Source organism: Canis aureus, chromosome 6 (assembly GCF_053574225.1).
Source record: "Canis aureus isolate CA01 chromosome 6, VMU_Caureus_v.1.0, whole genome shotgun sequence".
Taxonomy (NCBI): Eukaryota; Metazoa; Chordata; class Mammalia; order Carnivora; family Canidae; genus Canis; species Canis aureus.
Window position 1 is genome coordinate 9,366,179 of NC_135616.1, and position 18,671 is coordinate 9,384,849.

The 18,671-nt window shown below is 37.8% G+C and overlaps 1 protein-coding gene across 4 annotated transcripts in view; it reads left to right on the top strand.

Annotated features, from left to right (window-relative positions):
• Positions 1-18,671, top strand: part of AKAIN1 (A-kinase anchor inhibitor 1) — an 84,248-nt gene that overhangs the window by 35,261 nt on the left and 30,316 nt on the right. The gene's annotated exons all lie outside the window — the stretch shown is intronic.

Genomic DNA, 18,671 nt, shown 5'->3' on the forward strand with positions numbered 1-18,671 from the left:
CTGTTGCAGTGTCTTTTTGGAGCTGGCGGTGAAGGACTTTGGTCCCTTTGCTGCTATCTCTGGCTACAACTTGGCGAAGAGTCAGATTTACCTGTGGTTGCTTGGCTTACTGGTGTGTGTGTGTGTGTGTGTGTGTGTGTATTTGAGTGATGGGTGTGTAAATTGAGCAGCGGGGGAGTGGGGGGGAGCATGGTCACTGTTAACCTACGAAGCTGTTTCTAGGGGGTAAATACAATATCTTTCTCTCAAGTTCCAGGCTCTGCTTTCATAAAAGACTGCTGTGGGGGAAAAAGGGGAGTATGGAAAAGAGTAGAGGGGATGAAAACTTAAGTTTGTTATGGTTCTTTCCCTTGAAAGGTTCTTTTGCATTTGCTATAGCCATTGGACCTCAGATAGCTGGGGAGGAAGAGTGTAATGCAATTTTAAAAGGGAAGAATTGAGTCTGGGTTTCAAAACAATTCAAATAGCAAGACTTAACATCCCCCGGGATGTCAGCTGAGGCAGGAGTGAGTTTCTGTCAGTTCTAACACTCACCACAAGGCAGTGACTCAGAGGATGACTTAGAGGAAAGTCCAGAGGCCCTTCTGCTGACCATCCCAAATAATTCAAGGCAAGGGGAAGTCCTTTTGTACAGTGAAGGGCATTCAATCAACACAGGATCTGTGAAGTTGAAAAACAACAGTTCTTTGTTACATTTATAAACTGCTTACTTACCACTTTATAAAGCACTTTTATGCCATTATTTCATATGATCTTCAAATTATCCTCTGAGGTAAGCAATATCATTTCCCTTTTACTAGCCCCAGGAGGCTAATTTCAGGTAGTCTTGCCAGCCTCAGCTGGAGTTTTCTGAATCCTCTGAATCTCTTTTTTCCTATACCTTCCTATACCTATCTGCTTGACAAAATGCCTTTTCAGTTTCCGGGATAGCTGCTTTTTGGTCCAGGCTCAGATGTATCCAAAGGGAATTGTCCTTCACTTCTGAGGTGAGGATGGGCTAGCGTTGTCCCCAGTTAGTGTTGTTGGGTGAAATCAACTAGGCATTTTCTAAAGGCATGATTGTGAGTGAAAGACTGTGTAATGAGTAGTGAGTAATTCCTGGAGTGGATTGAGCTGACTTAAGCAGACTACTGCTTGGACCGGACATTAGTTTTCCATTTTTCTTCTAAGTTTTGTGTTAGTTTTTCATTCCCTGAAAGGAAAGTAGAAGTTATTCATAACTGTCAGAGAAGGCATAAATTGTCCTGGATAGGATACGTTACAGAAACCTGTGGGGAAACACTTTTTGGGTCATTTCTTCAATTTTGACTTTCTCTTAAAAATTATAAGCATTTTGGGGCAATAAGAATAGAGTGCTTAAAGTATTGTGTCAGCTTACCTTTTCATTTACAGATCACATATCTTCCAACACATATAGTGATATTATTCTATTTTTTAAAGATTTTATTTATTTATTCATGAGACACACACACACACACACAAAAGCAGGCTCCCTGCAGGGAACCCTACGTGGGACTTGATCCCCGGTCTCCAGGGTCACACCCTGGGCTGAAGGCGGCGCTAAACCCCTGAGCCACCCGGGCTGCCCATTTTGATATTATTCTAAGTATTTTTTTTAATTTTTATTTATTTATGATAGTCACAGAGAGAGAGAGAGAGAGAGGCAGAGACTCAGGCAGAGGGAGAAGCAGGCTCCATGCACCGGGAGCCCGATGTGGGATTCGATCCCGGGTCTCCAGGATCGCGCCCTGGGCCAAAGGCAGGCGCCAAACTGCTGCGCCACCCAGGGATCCCCATTTTGATATTATTCTAAAAGAATACTGAAACAATCAATTGTTTTTGAACTCTGCCAGATTTTCATCATTACTGTCTCATTTCTAGGACTATTGCTTTTCTAAATCTCTATAATCAGAGATACAGCTGTTTTGTACTAGTCAAGGCAAATATTCCCCCCCCCCCTCCATTTTCTCTAAGCCCACCCCGGAAGGGAGAGAACAGAGGCATGTGCTATCATTATTCCAAAATTAGTAAAGTAAATTAAAGTAATAATCCCAAATGAATATAATAATAAATTAATATCGAGCTGTCCATAAAATTGGGTCAGTGTGTACTGTGCCCTCCTAAACCCATTGTAGCTCTTTGGATTTTAGCAAAGGGAAGCAAGAACCCTGAGCTTTACTTCTGGCTTTGCCTCTGCGATTGACTTGCCTTGAATGATTCTACTGCTCTTTGGTTACCTTAAAGGCAAAGGTAAAAAGTGACAGAGATTCAGGAAGCAAATTTCAGCCCAGAAGTACAATGTAATGAGGGAGAAATGATTGGGAATCTATATGACTGTAGTTAGGATTCACTCTTATTACATGGTATAAAACAACCTTGCATTCTCTTATTTCAATTAGTCTACAGAATATAAGGAATATGGTTCAAGTTGGGCAGGGTTTTTGAGTGGTTTCTCAGCTTACATAGGGCAGACAACTCAATTCTGTACTTTTCCTCCTTCTTATACCATTCATAGACTTTTAATTTTATGCATTTTAATATTTAAACTCCTTAATAGTAAGGGACTATGACTACTAATTATTTAAGGATTCAGTTATCTAAAACCTATCATGCATTTCTTCTTCCCTCTAAAGGAATGATGTAAAATTAATAACAGTTAAATGAGGAATAAAGTATAAATATATTAATTCCTCTGTAAGTACCATCTATCCCTACATATAGGTTAAACCAAGCTGAGGCACATGGCTGAGGTGAAAAACAAACTGAGGCCCCTTGCTTTTCTTAAATCTCTTATCTATTCCTCCTCCTTCATTTCCCCAAAACTGAAGATGGAATCTTTGTAGAGCAATGTGAGAAGATTAAGAAGCATATCAACGGTGCCAAAGGAAAGAGGATAAAACAACAGATATGGAAAAATTTTTTGGCTCTGGTGCATAATACTTAACTGACCCAGGTTACTTAGTCTGTGGCTCTGAAAAAGCTTCCTTTTGAGAGGAAAAAAAGTTTTGGGATATCTGGATTTTATATATGGTACTTCTGTTTTTGTGGAGGAAAATCAAGGCATTATTACCAATTTTTGGACAAAGTCAAAGTAGAAGAAAGGAGGAAAACCACTGGGTATTGGTGTTGAAAGTGAAAAAGTATAGAAGAAAATTTCAGGATATTTCTTGGCCTGTTCCAGGATGAGAAAGGGTATGTTCACAGATTCAAGTGTTTTTTCAGTGCCCTGGTTTCATCCAAGGAATTCCAGATTCTAAACAATCAGATTAGCAATTGATCTGCTAATAAATCAATTTTATTGAGGAAGAGCTAATAAAAAATAGACTGTGAGGTATAAAGTGAGAACAGAATTTTCCTTATCCCTGGGCCATTCCACATATCCTCGAATGACTGGTATATACTTCAAGAATTAATGTACTTCTTTTTGTGGATGGATCTAAGATATACTTGACTTGTTTGAATTGCCTTCAAGTAAGATGTATTGTCAAGAAAAAGATCTTTTTTCTCTTGTACATGAATTAGACAAGATATGATAACAAGGATTTCGAGGTGAGATAAAAATGGTATAATTGCAAGCAATTGAATAGCCAGCTTCTTGACTTCTAAGATTACTTTGAATAACATTTAGCAACAGTAGCTCTAAGAGAGTTATAAAAATATCTAAGAAAATATTTAGTGCAAGGTAGTTATAGCTTTTGCTTATTTATGTAAACCTCTTAACCAGTTCTTGAGAGATAAATGAATAAATAAATTATATGACAGACAGACTGTCTTAACTCTGAGGTTTGCCATCTGCAAACTGGGCAGCTATTTATTAGCATAAATATTTTTTTACTTTTATTACTTTATAATTTTAAAAAGCTTACATACAGTTAAATGGACAGGTTGGCTTTCCGATATGTTGTGAATTATAGGTTAAGTTTTTTTTTTCATGTGAATATTCAATTATTCTAATACCATCTGTTGGCAAGACAATATTTCTCTGTTGAATTACCTTTGTAACTTATTAAAAGTTAACTGGCTATATTACTGTAGGTCTATTTCTGGACTCTATTTCATTCATCTATATATCTGTCCTTTCACTAATATCAGCCCATCTTGCTTACTATAGCTTTATAGTAAGTCTTGAAATTAAGTAGTGGAATCCTTCAATTTTGTTTTTCTCTTTCAAAATTATTTTAGCTGTAGTAGTTCCTTTGACTTTCCATATAAATTTTAGAATCAGTGGCGTGTGGGTGGCAAAGTCAGTTAAGCATCTGCCTTTGCCTCAAGTCATGATCCCAGGATCCTAGTATCAACCTGAAGCATTGTGTGTCTGTGGAGTCCTTGCTCAGTGAGGAGTCTGCTTCTCCCTTTGCCCCTCACCCTGTTTGTGCTTGCACATGCATGCTCTCTCTCTCTTTCTCAAATAAACAAGCAAACAAACAAAATCTTTTACAAAAAATTTTTAAAAGTTTGAATCAGCTTGCCTGTATCTACATAAAATGAAATCGATCATAATAGATTTCTATCTATTTCAAATCTATCATAAAATGATCAGTTTGTGGAGAATTAATATCTTAAATATGCTGAGTCTCCAGTCCACGAACGTGATTGGTCTCTTCATTTATTTAGCTTTTCCTTGATTTCTCTTATCAGTATTTTGTAGGTTTTAGCACAGAGATTGTATGTATGTTTTGATAGGTTTATACCTAAATATATTTTTGAGAAAAGATACTCTGTCATTAAAAATTTTCAATTTCTGAAAGTTCATTACTATATAGAAATATAGTTGGGTATCTTATATTGACCTTGTTTCCTATGATCTTGCTTACCTCTCTTATTAGTTGTAGGAGTTATATTGTAGATTTCTTAGGAGGTTTTTTTTTTTTAAAGATTTATTTATTTATTTATTTATTTATTTATTTATTTATTTATTTGACAGAAAGATAGAGAGTGCGAGCGCACAAGCAGGAGGAGCTGCAGAGGGAGAGGGAGAAGCAGACTCCTCCCACCAAGCAGGGAGCCGGATGGGGGGCTCCATCCCAGGACCTTGGGATCATGACCTGAGCCTAGGGCAGATGCTTAACCAACTAAACCACCCAGGCATCCCTCTTAGGAGTTTTTATTTAGGCAATCATGTTGTCTGTAAATAAGGACCATTTCATTTCTTTTCCAGTTTTATGCCTTTTTGCATTGGGTAAAACACTAGCATATTGTTAAATAAAAGTATTTAGAGTGGACATTCCTTTTTTATTTTGTTTTTTAAGATTTTATTTGTTTCTTTATTTCTTTATTTATGAGAGAGAGAGAGAGAGAGAGAGAGGCAGAGACACAGGCAGAGGGAGAAGCAGGCTCCATGCAGGGAGCCCGATGTGGGACTCGATCCCTTGTCTCCAGGATCACACCCCAGGCTGAAGGCAGCGCTAAACTGCTAAGCTACCGGGGTTGCCCTAAAGTGGACATTCTTGATTTATTATTATTTTTTAAAGACTTTATTTATTTATTTATTCATAGAGACACACAGAGAGAGAGAGGCAGAGACACAGGCGGGAAAACATGTAATCTTTTACCATTAGGTATGTTGTTAGCCATAGAACTTTTCATAGATGCTCTTTATTAGATTGAGGAAGTTCCTTTCTATTCCAAGTTTGCTGTGAACTTTTATCATCAAAAGACATTGAATATCATCAAATTTTTTTTCTGCTTCTAATGATATGATAATGTTGGTTTTCTTTTTTTGAGTGTTAATATGATGGGTTACAATGGTTTTCAAATGTTGAACAAGCCTTACATTTCTGAATAACACTCATTTGGTTTTGGTGTATTATTCTTTTCATGTGCTGAAGGATTCAATTTGTTAATATTTTTTTAAGGATTTTTTTGTTCTGTGTTCATGAGATATATTGCTCTGTAGTTTGCTTTTCACACACTATCTTTATCTGTTTTTTTTATAAAGATTTTATTTATTTATTCATGAGAGACAAAGAGAGAGAGAGGGGCAGAGACACAAGCAGAGGGAGAAGCAGGCTCCATGCAGGGAGCCCGATGTGGGACTCGATCCCCAGTCTCCAGGATCACACCCTGGGCTGCAGGGGGCACCAAACCGCTGCGCCACCGGGGCTGCCCCTTTATCTGGTTTTGATATTAGTGTAATGCGTAATGCTATCCTTATAAATATGCTAAATATTTCTGCTGATGATTTTTTTTCAAAGAGATGATGTAGCCTGGTATAATTTCTTCCTTAAATGAATCATCACTCACTGAGGAGGGAGACCATGTGTGCCTAGAATTTTCTTTGTGGGAAACTCTTTAAACATGAATTCAATATCTTTAATAGATGCAAGACTATTCTGTTAGTTTTGAGTTAGTTTTGGTAGTTTTTATAGTAATTGGTCCATTTTATCTAATTTACTGTTTTTATGTGAACAAACTTGTAATACTCTCTTATTAACTGTTCAGTATGTGTAGGATTTATAGTGATGGCTTCCTTTCATTCCTGATACTGGTAATTTGTGGCTTCTTTCTTTCTTTCTTTATTTATTTTTGTCAGTTTGGCTGCAAGTTTGTTCATTTTTTAAAATTTTTTCAAAGAAACATCTTTTTGATTTCATTGATATTCTGTATTGTTTTTCCTGTTTTCAATGTCATTGATTTCTGCTCTTTATTATTTCCTTCTTTCTACTGGCTTTAACCTTATTTTGCCCTTCTTTTTGTAGACTTAAAATTAAACTGAGATTGTTTGTTTTAGATTTTTCTTTCTTCTGATATAGACAGCACTATAAATTCCCATCTAAGTGTGTCTTTAGCATATTTTACAACTTTTAATATTGTATTTTTATTTTCATTCAGTACAAAATATTTTGTAATTTCTCTTGATACCTTCTCTTTTCCCCCATGGATTATTTAGAAGTATGTTGCTTAGTTTCCAGTTACTTGGGAATCCCCTACATATCTTCCTGGTATTGATTTCTACTTTATTTCCATTATGGCCAGAAAATTATCTTTCTATGATTTTAATTCTGTTTAATTTGGGAAGGTATGTTTATGAGACAGAATATGGTCTATATTGGTATGTTTTATGTCCACTAAAAATGTTTATTTTGTTCTTTTTTGGGTGGAATGCTCTGTAAATGTAATTTTGATATGATTGGTTGCTAGTATTGTTAATTTCCTCTATTTTAGCTCATATCCAGCCTACTTGGTCTATTGATTATTAGGTAAAGAGTGCTGAAGCTCCCAGCAAAAAAATTGTGGATTTTCCCATTTTTTCCTTTTAACACTTTTTGCTTTATGTGTCTTGAAGCTCTCTTATTAGAGAGACAACAATCTAATAGACTATTATGTCTTTCTGAATTGACTCTTTTACATTAAGTAATGTCTTTATCTCTTGTAATTTTTCTTGCTCTACAGTCTATTTTGACTGATAATAACATAGCTACTGCAGCTTTCTTTTGATTAGTGTTTGTATGGCACTGTCAATCCTCATTATTCACAGACTCCATATTTGCAAATTTGCCTGCTCAGTAAAAACTATTCGTAAAATAGATCAATCAAAAGCAGTACTTGCAGCATTTTCTCTATCATTCAAGAACATGTGCAGAATGGTAGAAAAATTGAGTTGCCTGGCATGCATGTTCTCAGCTAAGGTTGAACAAGCAACACTTAGCTTTCTTGTTTCAGCTCTCATACTGTGAACAAGTGTGATTTTTGTGGTTTTTTTTTTTTTTTGGTTTTTCACATATTTGTACTTTTTGTTGGTGATGTCACTGTTTAATGTGGCCCTCAAGTGTAGTGCTGAGGGGTTGCCTGATGTTTATAAGTAGAAGAAGATGGTGACATACTTTATGCAGGAAAATGGTAGATAAGCTCCATTCAGGCATGAGTTATAGTGCTGTTCACTGTGAGGTAAATTTTAATGAATCAACAACATATATTAAATATAGTTTCCTTAATCAGAAACACACAGAAAACAAGGTTATGTATTGATCAGTTGACCGAAATGTTACAACCAGAGGCCATAGGAACCCAACCCTGTATTTCCCTTAGGAGCAATGGTTCCCTATTTGCTAATTCACTGAACATAACTTTTGCGAATGAGATTAGACTGTATATTGTTTCTATTGTTTCCCATCCTTTTGCTTTTAAATTACCATGATCATTGTATTCAATGTGGGTTTCTTGCAGACAGCATATTGTTGGGTCTTGCTTTTTTTTTTTTTTTTTAAGATTTTATTTATTTATCCATGAGAGACACACAGAGAGAGGCAGAGAGAGACATAGGCAGAGGGAGAAGCAGGCTCCCCATGGAAAGCCCAATGCCGGACTCAATCCCAGGACCGTGGGTTCACGCCCTGAGTCAAAGGCAGATGCTCAACTGCCTGAGCAACTCAGGCATCCCTGGGTCTTACTTTTAAATCAAATACATAGTTTTAAAAGGTTTAGTTAGCAACTGACTGCTTTTTCTAATTTTCCATTATTGTTTAAAATTAAGTAATATTGGGGATCCCTGGATGGCTCAGTGGTTTGGTGCCTGCCTTCGGCCCAAGGCATGGTCCTGGAGTCCCAGGATAGAGTCCCACATCAGGCTCCCTGCATGGAGCCTGCTTCTTCCTCTGCCTGTGTCTCTGCCTCACTCTCTCTGTGTCTCTCATGAATAAAGAAATAAACTCTTTAAAAAAATTAAATTAAGTAATATTTTACCATTTGAAAATTTCTGTTAGAATTTTAAAATTTTAGTAAGCATAGATAGCCAAAAAGAAAATTTTAAAAATCACATTATCCAGAAGTAACCACTGTCAATATTTTATATATAACTTCTCAAACTCTTCAGACCTTGTCTCTATGAACACAGCTCTTTTTAAAACAAAAATGTTACCCTGACATGCATACTACTTTTTGACACGATTGTTTACACATGTACTGTTATCATCTTTTCGTGCTATTCAGTTGTCTTATATCTATCATTAAAAAAAAAAACGACATAGAGCAAATGGTGTCATTATCCTTGTTTTTACAGATGATAAAAGTAAGGCTCAGAATGCCTGACCAATTTTAGGTTACAGAACCAAGATTTGACATTGGATCCACTTATCTTCTATATACAACATAGTTTTTTAAAAACATAGCAAGCAACACGTAATTTGCACACTAGGATTAGAGACAAAGGAGAAGAGATAAAACTGTTCTCCTGTGGAGAAAATCTTATGTATTTTGAAAACCCTTCTTCCAATCTGGACTTTAAAAAGTGTTCTCTCAACCACACAGAAATGGGCTTTGTCCTTTCACACTTCCTGGATTCTTCATTGACTCCAGACTGCTGCTATTAGTGATAGAGTGAAAGGATGGATAGACAAGATTGCCAAAAGTTGACCAGGAGACAAAAAAGAGCTAACAAATTTACAAAGTGCTTGATAATTCTCAATGCATTTGTATTAACTCAGTGCCATATGCAAGGTAATCTTTGAGTTTAAATAAAAGGCCTGGGACTAAGTATAGTCTTTTTCTTCTCTGTACACTGATGAGAATATTTCAGTTATTCCAGAGCAATTCAAATATGAGACAAAGTTGGTTGCTGCAGAAGCATGGATTTAAGGACAGATAGGCCTGGGTTTAAAGAGCCATGTCTACACTTAGTGCAATTGGGAGAGCCATCCAATCTTGATTTGCTGGATTGTAAAATGAATTCATAGTATCTATTTTCCTAAGTGTTAATGAAGATAAAGATGAAGTGTCTGGCCCGCAGTAGGCTAAATGGTAAGCTATTATTGATGTTATTGTTTTGAAAGGGAATGAATTATAATGTGTTTTTATGTACATATGCATGATTTTGATTTCAGAATTGGACCATCAGTCTTGGAAAGTTATACAGTTGATTTTCTTGTTTTGGAAGAAGACTAACTTACTGGTTCAATATGTTACCTGAGTAGAGGTTATTAAATGTTAAAGCCAAATGCTATAACAAGCTGAATTGATGATAAAGCAGATGTCTGAATGTGTCCTGGGATGAATAAGTTATGAATCATGAAAAGTTGCCGTTTAAAGGCTAGCAGCTGCATGCTTGAAAGCAGATGGCCATCTTGCTGATCTGAATAATCCTGATATTGTCTAAATTTAAAAGCTGGATGATGATTTTCTAGGGGGGATATAAAGCATTATATTTTAATATTTAACTATTTAATTAGGGTAGATTTGTATTTTGGATTTGAAATTTTGTTTCATATTCTCTTTCCTTTTGTGTGTGTGTATGTATGTGTGTGTGTGGTCTTATGTCATGGCCACACCAGCATTCTTAGATACTATTCTTTGAATATTATCTTTGGTCCTACATGAATCTTTTTAGTAAGATAGCTTTTCTTTCTTCTTATAAAGATACTTTGTTGGTGAGACAGCCACACAATCACTAACCAGAGATAGGTAGAGGCATTGGAGTTTTCCTTCAAAAGTTTGTTTTGACTTGTAATATGACTTTGAATTAGTTAAACTGCTTCCTGTGCCTCTTTCCCAATCGTTGTCTAAAAGTCTTCCTCAACATCTTAGAGATTTAGCATCTTGGTTCTCAGTACATACATTTACTGGGCAGAGGGGATAAACGTAAGAAAAGGCAGGGGAACTACATTTGTAGAAGATGCATGGCATGCTGCATGTATCACATGCACTTTTCTTAGTGCAAGGAACAACTTTATAAAGTACATGCCAAATTGTTTTTCTTTAACTTGTAGCTAAAATACCGTTTCATGTTTCAAACAGTGACAGATGATCTATTTGCTGAAACTAGTAGGCAAAAATGCAATTTTTCCATTTCTTTAACATTTTTTTTTCTTTAAAATGAGAGAAATAGTGTTTATGGTACTCAAGAAATACACTCAAATTAGTAACATTATATCTCTTTTCTGGACACCTCACATAAACCATGTATGATGGGTCTGTTTGGTATTTAGACAGGGAGCCTCCATGGAATCCACATCTTGTGTTGTCTGGAAGAAGTTGTTAATTTTTTCTTCATGGAATTTATTTCTAACATTCTTGTGTAGTTATTTCTGCCTCTCCATTTTAATTTTACATTTTTTGTGGGAATGAAAAATGAAATTATATGTTTATTGCAGCACCATAAATGAGATTTTGATCACCCCTGACCAGGAAATTTAGAATGAAATTCCCTATAGCTTTAATTGCAATCTGACTCATGCTATAGAATAGATTATTTCACCACATCATTAGGCCATGCTGTACGAGTCAATAAATAATAGTTGTTTTGCTCTAAAAATAACTTATGTTAAGAAGGACAAACTTTATAGCTTCGTTTTTCTTGCCATTCTTTCTTGCGTCTACTAGGGCAATACTAGTTGGGTGGTGCCAGTATTCATTAGACTGGAACTAACTAAAAAGAATAAATATGACCCTCCTCTACCCAAAATCTTGGACCGCAGCAGATACCTTGGTAAAGGTCATGTGCAGTTTGGCCTGGGAAGGAGATGGTAGCTGCCTTTCTGGGAGCAGAGCTGGGGATATCATAAATATTCACTAATGGGGAGGCGGTGTAAATGCTTTAGATATTTTCAATCATTTATTCAACAGACATTCACTGACTCTCTTCTCTGAGCCAGGTGCCCTGCTATGTAGTGATCACTAGGATTTTAACATACAAAGGTACACCAAAGGATCAGGGTCTCTTAAGAGTAGAGAGTAAAAGGGGATGAAGAGGAAGAATGGGTCAGTTCTGTACGGAAGGAAGTGACTGTCTTGTCTGTGTCTGATTCCTCCTGGGGAGCCTGCCCTGGGAATGGATAAAGCCTTACTCCAAAAGAGAAACCCTCCTGTTTGGACCATTCTGTAGTGCCACTGGGCCATGCATGAGAACCCTGTTTGTGAGTGCAGGAACGTGAGACCGGGAGACATGACTACCAAAGTAGAAAGAGAGGGTCTCTTTTGTCTTGATATTTTAGGTCCAAATATGCACTTTATAAAGAAATGGTCTCTATTGCCCTGAAGTGACAATAAGGATTCTCTCAAGGCAGGAGCATATTAGAGATCTGAAAGTAGACCCTCTAAGAGAAGCAGATGTATTGATCTAGGCCTGACTCTGACCCCCCAAATTTATCTTTACTTGAGGTCATCTCCCTTAAATGACCACTGCCAGCACCAGGATGGGATGAAAGTGTGCTGTGCTCCCTTTAAAGCATTGCCTCAAGCACGGGTACACATGTCTTTTCCTGTTTTCTAAGCATAGCTAAGGTGGACTTTTATTAAACACTAAGGGAAAATCCAAAGGAAATTAGCATGCAAACATATTAAAAGGGTCAGGATTTTGATCTGGTCATAGGTATTTTACGTCTAGGTCCCTATTCCTGCCCATCCCATTACTGTCTGTGCTGTAGCTCAGGGATTCTCAATGCTGGCTACACATTAACATTACCAATATTGGTAATGTTACCAATATTAACCAATGTTACCAATATTAACCAATGTTAATACCAATATTACCAGGGCAATATATTGTTGCTCTGGGTCCTACTCAGGCTGGTAAAATAAAAATCTCAGGTGGTGTGCCCTAAGCATAAGTGATTGTTAGAGGCTCTCCTGATGGTTGATTGTGCGTTTGGGCTGAAAATCACTGATCTAACTTCAAAGGGCAAGCACAACAGGTGGGCAGCTTGCCCAGTTCCTTATACTCCTGTTCCTTATGTATCTTCTCTACTCAAAACAGGGCACATACAAGCGCTTCGTACATGTTGGATAAATGAATCAATGAATGAACAAATGGCCATCTTTCTTTTCACCTCATAGTCATCCCATTAAATTAAAAACCAAGAGAAGATTCTAACTCTTCTGCTCACTTGGGGCCTTCCCATCCAAGTCTTGCTCTGGTTTGATGAAGAGACCTTTTCTGGTAATTGACAGCACTGTAGGATTGTCAGTGATTAAAGTCTGGTGGTGGTCTTGTTCCACTTGTTTACAGTGAGATTTCAATCACTCAAAGGTCATAGCAGTCGTACAACCAGGATTACACACGTCGATTAGCAGGAGGGTCTATATATCCACACAGAGGGTCTGTATATCCACAGGCAGATGAGTCCTACTGTAGTTAGGCTAGGAGTCAAAGTTGAGTTAGCACAGTATTCCCAGTATAGGGCAGAAGGCAGACACACAAGGCAGGTCATGACCCTAGAGGGACATTGACCAGAGATTTGCACTGAGGGCCTTGGGGGTGATATCCCTCTTGCCTGGTGGTTTGTCTACAGGCATGACTCTGAGAGATGATTGGAGTCACAGTTGAGGAAGGAATAGGGCAGAACCAATGACATGTATGCCAGGGATTGCTCAGTGTAGATTCTGTGTCCTTCCCAATGACATTCTAAGCAGTTTTTCATGTTCCTGCAATAATCTGGGTCAAATGGAAAAATGGGTATAGTTTTCTTGGGTCCTCATTTCAGAAGGGCACGTTACTGCAAATTTCAAACACTGAAGAAAAGAATCAAAGCACGTATATAATCAAATAATTTTCCTTTAGGCTTAAGGTGTATTTTTGTTATATAATTTAGCTTAGAATCAATTTATATATGGTAAAATAAGAATAGCTTATTTATTATTTATAGAGTATTACTTACAATGCATGAGTCTGGAAATACATTTTTAATGGTATTTAATATGCTAAGTGTCCTACTTTATTCTGGAAATCCTGAGATTAAATTGCCTAAATGTTTTGTTATACTATCATAAAAGGCAATTATATATTTTTAATCTTTAAAATGATTTGTCTTCAAATCTTTTAGGAAAATATAATTCAAAGTTAGCATATAAAGTATACAGGCCACAAGGCATTGGAAAACATTACTTGGCTTGGAATAAGAAATTTGACTTTAATACCAACCAGGATTCTCTACATACCTTCTATATAATTTGGAGAAAGTTACTTAGTCTTTCTGAACTTCAGTTTACTTAATTATAGAATAGTAATAATAATGATCTTTCTTATGATAATGATTCATAGAGAAATTACTACAAAATATGCTTAATAGATTATAAATCACATGAAATTTGAGTTCTAATTTGTATTTAAAATTTTTAACCTGAATGAGATATTCACCTTGCCTGAATCTATAAGAAAAAAGTCCCATGATATCCTTAAGTGTTTTCCACCTTTTTTATGAGCTCTCTGCTGCCTCTGAACTAACTGAGATCTCAACTGCATTTGGTGCTGGCCTTTGGGAACTGCTGTGTTTCGTAGCCTTGCTGAGACCAGCATACCCTGCCTGAGGCCACAGCTGGTCTCTGCGTAGAACTAGATAAATTCCTGGAAGTATGTGAAAACTTTCCAAGGGGTATGTGCTTATGAGGAGAGTTTTAAGGGAGTCAGTTTCTGTGTCCTTATTTTATTTATATAATCTCTACACTAAGATTGGGGCTTGAACTCATGACTCCAAGATCAAGAGCTGCATGCTCTTCCAACTGAGCCAGCCAGGTGCCCCTCTATGTCATTATTTTTATTTTTATTGTTTTTAAAGATTTATTTATTTATTCATGAGAGACACACACACAGAGACAGAGAGAGAGAGAGAGAGAGGCAGAGACACAGGCAGAGGGAGAAGCAGGCTCCATGCATGTGGGACTTGATCCTGGATCCTGGGATCACGACCTGAGCCAAAGGCAGCCACCCAATCGCTGAGCCACCAGGTGTCCCTATGACATTATTTTAAATCTATGTTCTCAAAGTTGATTTGCTTGAGAAACCACCAATGGTGTGCAGTTTCCATTGTCCAGCTACCAAAGTGCATAACTGCCCTTTTCTCCTTGTACAAAAGAAAGAGTTATGTCTCCCTTCCCTAATCCTACAATGTCCCCAAATGAAAAAACCCCAGGAGGCATCAAATAGGAAAAGATCTTAAGTTTTAGCCTCTGATCCAGCACTTGGCTCCTATAGCCTACAGAATTTAAAGCACTAGGTTTCATAGCATTCATAGCAGTAGGTTGGCATTCTGTCTCCAAAAAGCATCTGAGGCCTGCACACAAGGCCAGCTGTCTCCTTTTCAGTAGAATATTCCCATGGGGGGCGGGGGGGCTGCTCTGTGTTTTATAGTGTCATGCTCATTACACTAAAGATAACCACTTTCTGCTCTTTGAGGGGCTGTTTACTCTGCAATGGTGGTCAGGCCCCTCAGTGCCTTATCTCATCAGGCAGTTTTGCTTACTGCTCTTTGCTGTCAGTTTACTGATGAGGCCAGACAGGGTCTCCAAGGTGGACCTTGACTGCTTCTAGATGTACTACATGACCTCAGTGTTTCTGTAGGCAGGGCTCCCTTGAAAGGGAATCCTCAGAGCACTGCTTCTCCTCTGGGGATAGACATTGGGAGAGGTAGCCCTCAAGAGTTTGGACCTCCTTATGGTATGGTTCCCAGGGTTATCTTAGCCAGGGTGGACCATCTTCAACACCAGAGTCCACAGCACTATTGCAACTTCCTTGTAAGTCTAGTTTAAAAAAAAGTTTGTGGGAGAAAAGTTGCCTTAAGTGGTCTGGAGATCAAGGGCAAGGAGCAAAAAAGCAGGCATAGAATAAATGCATCAGTGAGGGGAAGCTCTGGGCAAGTGTTTGGAGCATATTTCTTGGATTTTGGTCTTCATCTACCAGGAGGAGTACTAGGAGTGGGTGAACAAAATATACCAGACAGCTGAGAAATAATCCTGCAGCCCCCTTTTCTGGTTGTAATGTCAATTCTAGATCTTTAACCATGCACGGCAGATGGTAGAGGAGGGCACATGCCAAGGAAGGCCCAGGTGGGACAGGTGCCTGCCACTTACCACTACTGTGGTCAAGTGTTTAGTGATCACCAACCCAACTATGCTTCTGTTCTCGTAGAGCTCAGGATTGTTCTTTGAACCTAATCTCTGAATTCCTCAGTGTAGAACAGAGTTTGTGTCATATTAATTAATTATTTATTGGACAGGCATTATGTGCCAGACCTGGACTAGAGCTAAACAGACATGACCCCTACCCTCAGGGGACCTAGCATGTTTGGGCAGAGTCTAGAAAAACACCTGCCTGTAGTCTGGACCAGGTTTTCTCCTCCAAAGGAAAGCACCTAATTTTATTCCAAGTACAATATAACAAAAGTCGATCCATCATTTTTTGGCTCACAGTAGAGTTGCCAGCTGCTTTTGTTGGGCTTTCATGTCACTGATGGCTGTTCTTTTTGGACATGGGGAAAATGTCAGTATCTTGAATCAATGATTTGGAAAACAAAATATATACAGGAATTGGGAAAGCTACAAAATGTAATACAACACACACACAATACCAACTACAATGCCCCATGAGCTGATATTTAATTTTTGTTTTGTTTATTTCTAAAAAAGACTTTTAGCAATTGCATTTATCAAGGAAATTCACATGAATTATGCAGCAGTGTTGTGGTCAGTGAAAGCAAGTTCTCTCTTGGGAAGGGATTTGAGCATTTCACAGTTAGTAGTAACTAGGATGGTTTATTACATTTTTTATTTTGCACATTACAATATCTACTTGCAGTATTTTAATGATTAAATACTTTTTAACCAGTTGTGAAATTAAACATTTTTCATGAATCCTAACTCAGACAATGTTTAAATACAACTTTTCACCAAATCATTTATCTGGCTTCACAATATCTAGTTACACTGTAAACTTTATTTTTTTAAGATTTCATTTATTTCTTTGACAGAGAGAGAGAGGGAGAGAGAGCGTAGCACAAGCATGGGAAACAGTAGGCAGAAGGAGAGGGAGAAAGCAGGCTCCTCGTCAAGCAGAGAGCCATCTGTGGGGCTCAATCCCAGGAGACTGGAATCATGACCCAAGCCAAAGACAGATGCTCAAACCAGCTGAGCCACTCAGGTGCCCTTTCACTGTAAACTTTAAAACAAAAGGTATATAATTTAGATACCATCTTCTTTTCTTCCATCATAGCTATTTTCTTCTTTGGAAGGACCCTGATCTTTATAATCTTAATATTTCCCTCAGAGGGGGTTTTATAGATATGGTACAAGTGAAGGGAGTCAGACTTCATAGAAATTTCTTCTTCTAGAAGTAAAATTTCAGTTTCTTATGTTCTTGGGAAGTATAAATAGAAGAGGCCAAAAATCCTTTTTCTTTTCTTTTTGAGAGAGAGAGAGTGAGCAGGGGAGGTGGGACAGAGAGAGAGAGGGAGAATCTTAAGCAGACTCCACAGCTAGTATGGAGCCTGATGCGGGGTTCCATCTTATGAACATGAGATCATGTCCTGAGCTGAAATCAAGAGTTGGATGTTTAACCAACTGAGCCAACCAGGCACCCTGAAAAACCTCTTTCTTGATATGGTTTTTTTCTTCCTAAGATATTGTTATTAATTGGTAACATGATTTCTTTGGGGGGGAATACAACTATATAAAACTTATGTGAAATATGTAATAGTAAATAATTTGGTTAGGTGAGATGCGCTGTGAAACATCACAGGGATAAGTAGGGCTATGAATCAATGACTAACTGTTCTTTTCATAATTGTTAAGTGGAAGGATAGCATAGTGTCTAAGAGCCCAGCCTGTGGAGGCAGATTACCTGGGGTCAAATTCCATGTACAAGTTGTGTGACCTTGGCAATTTACAGTCCCTCCTTACCTCCGTTTCCTCACCTGTAAAGTGTGGATAAAACACATTTTTGTTATATACAGTAATAGGTATCAGGTATTGTTCTAGTTACCTATTACTGTATAACAAATCACCACAAAACATAGTTGCATCACAATATGACACCATTCCTTTTGGCCATGAATCTTCAATCCGGGCCACGCAGGGTCAGTGGGGGAGGTTGGCAAAGACAGCTTGTCTCTGCTCCACTGGATGTCAGCTGGGATGACTTGATTCTAGTGGTTGGAATCACCTGAAGGTTCATTCACTTCCACAACTGGTGGTTGATGCTGGCCATCAGCTAAGATCTTAGCTGGGTGCTGCTGATTGCAACACTTCTAGATGGCCTCTTCATGTAGCCTGGGTCTCTTTATAGCATGGTGGCCAGGTTCCAAGACAAATATCCCCAGGGAGAAAAAGCCAGGTGGGAGCTGTATCATCTGTCCTTGGAAATCATGCCATGTCCCTTCTGTCATATTCTATTAACTGAGGCAGTTACAAATGCTTACCCAAGTTCAAGGGGAAGAGAAAAAGACTCCATCCCTTGATGGGTGATAGCAAGTTTCTGAAGAACATGGAGGACCAGACATATTGCTGTGGTCAATTTTGGAAAACGCAGACTACTACTTAATGTGGTTTTCATGAGGACTACATGAGTCAGTGTATACAGAAAATGTTTAGCACACATTAAATAATAAATGAATGTGCTAGTGTTATTATAAGAGTATGTAAAATGTGCTGGGGACTGTATAAATCCTTTGGTTAGCAGAAACTCAGAATTCTGGAGTCACTAGTCTAACTTCTAATTTAAACATAAGGCAACTGAAGCCCAGAGGTTAAGTTGTTCACCCATGCAATGAAAGAACTAGGGCCAGGAGACCAAAGTTGTGAATGCTTCTTACTTAAGGTCAGACTAAGGAGTGTGGAAACTTACAGAGCTGGCAATCATGGAAATAAACCTCTAAGCAGTTAATGTAGTCCAGTATTGAGTGCTCTGTCTCCAGAGATGCTTAGAATCAAACCTGATTATAAAAGGAATAGGTCTTCTTTATATTTCTGGTATA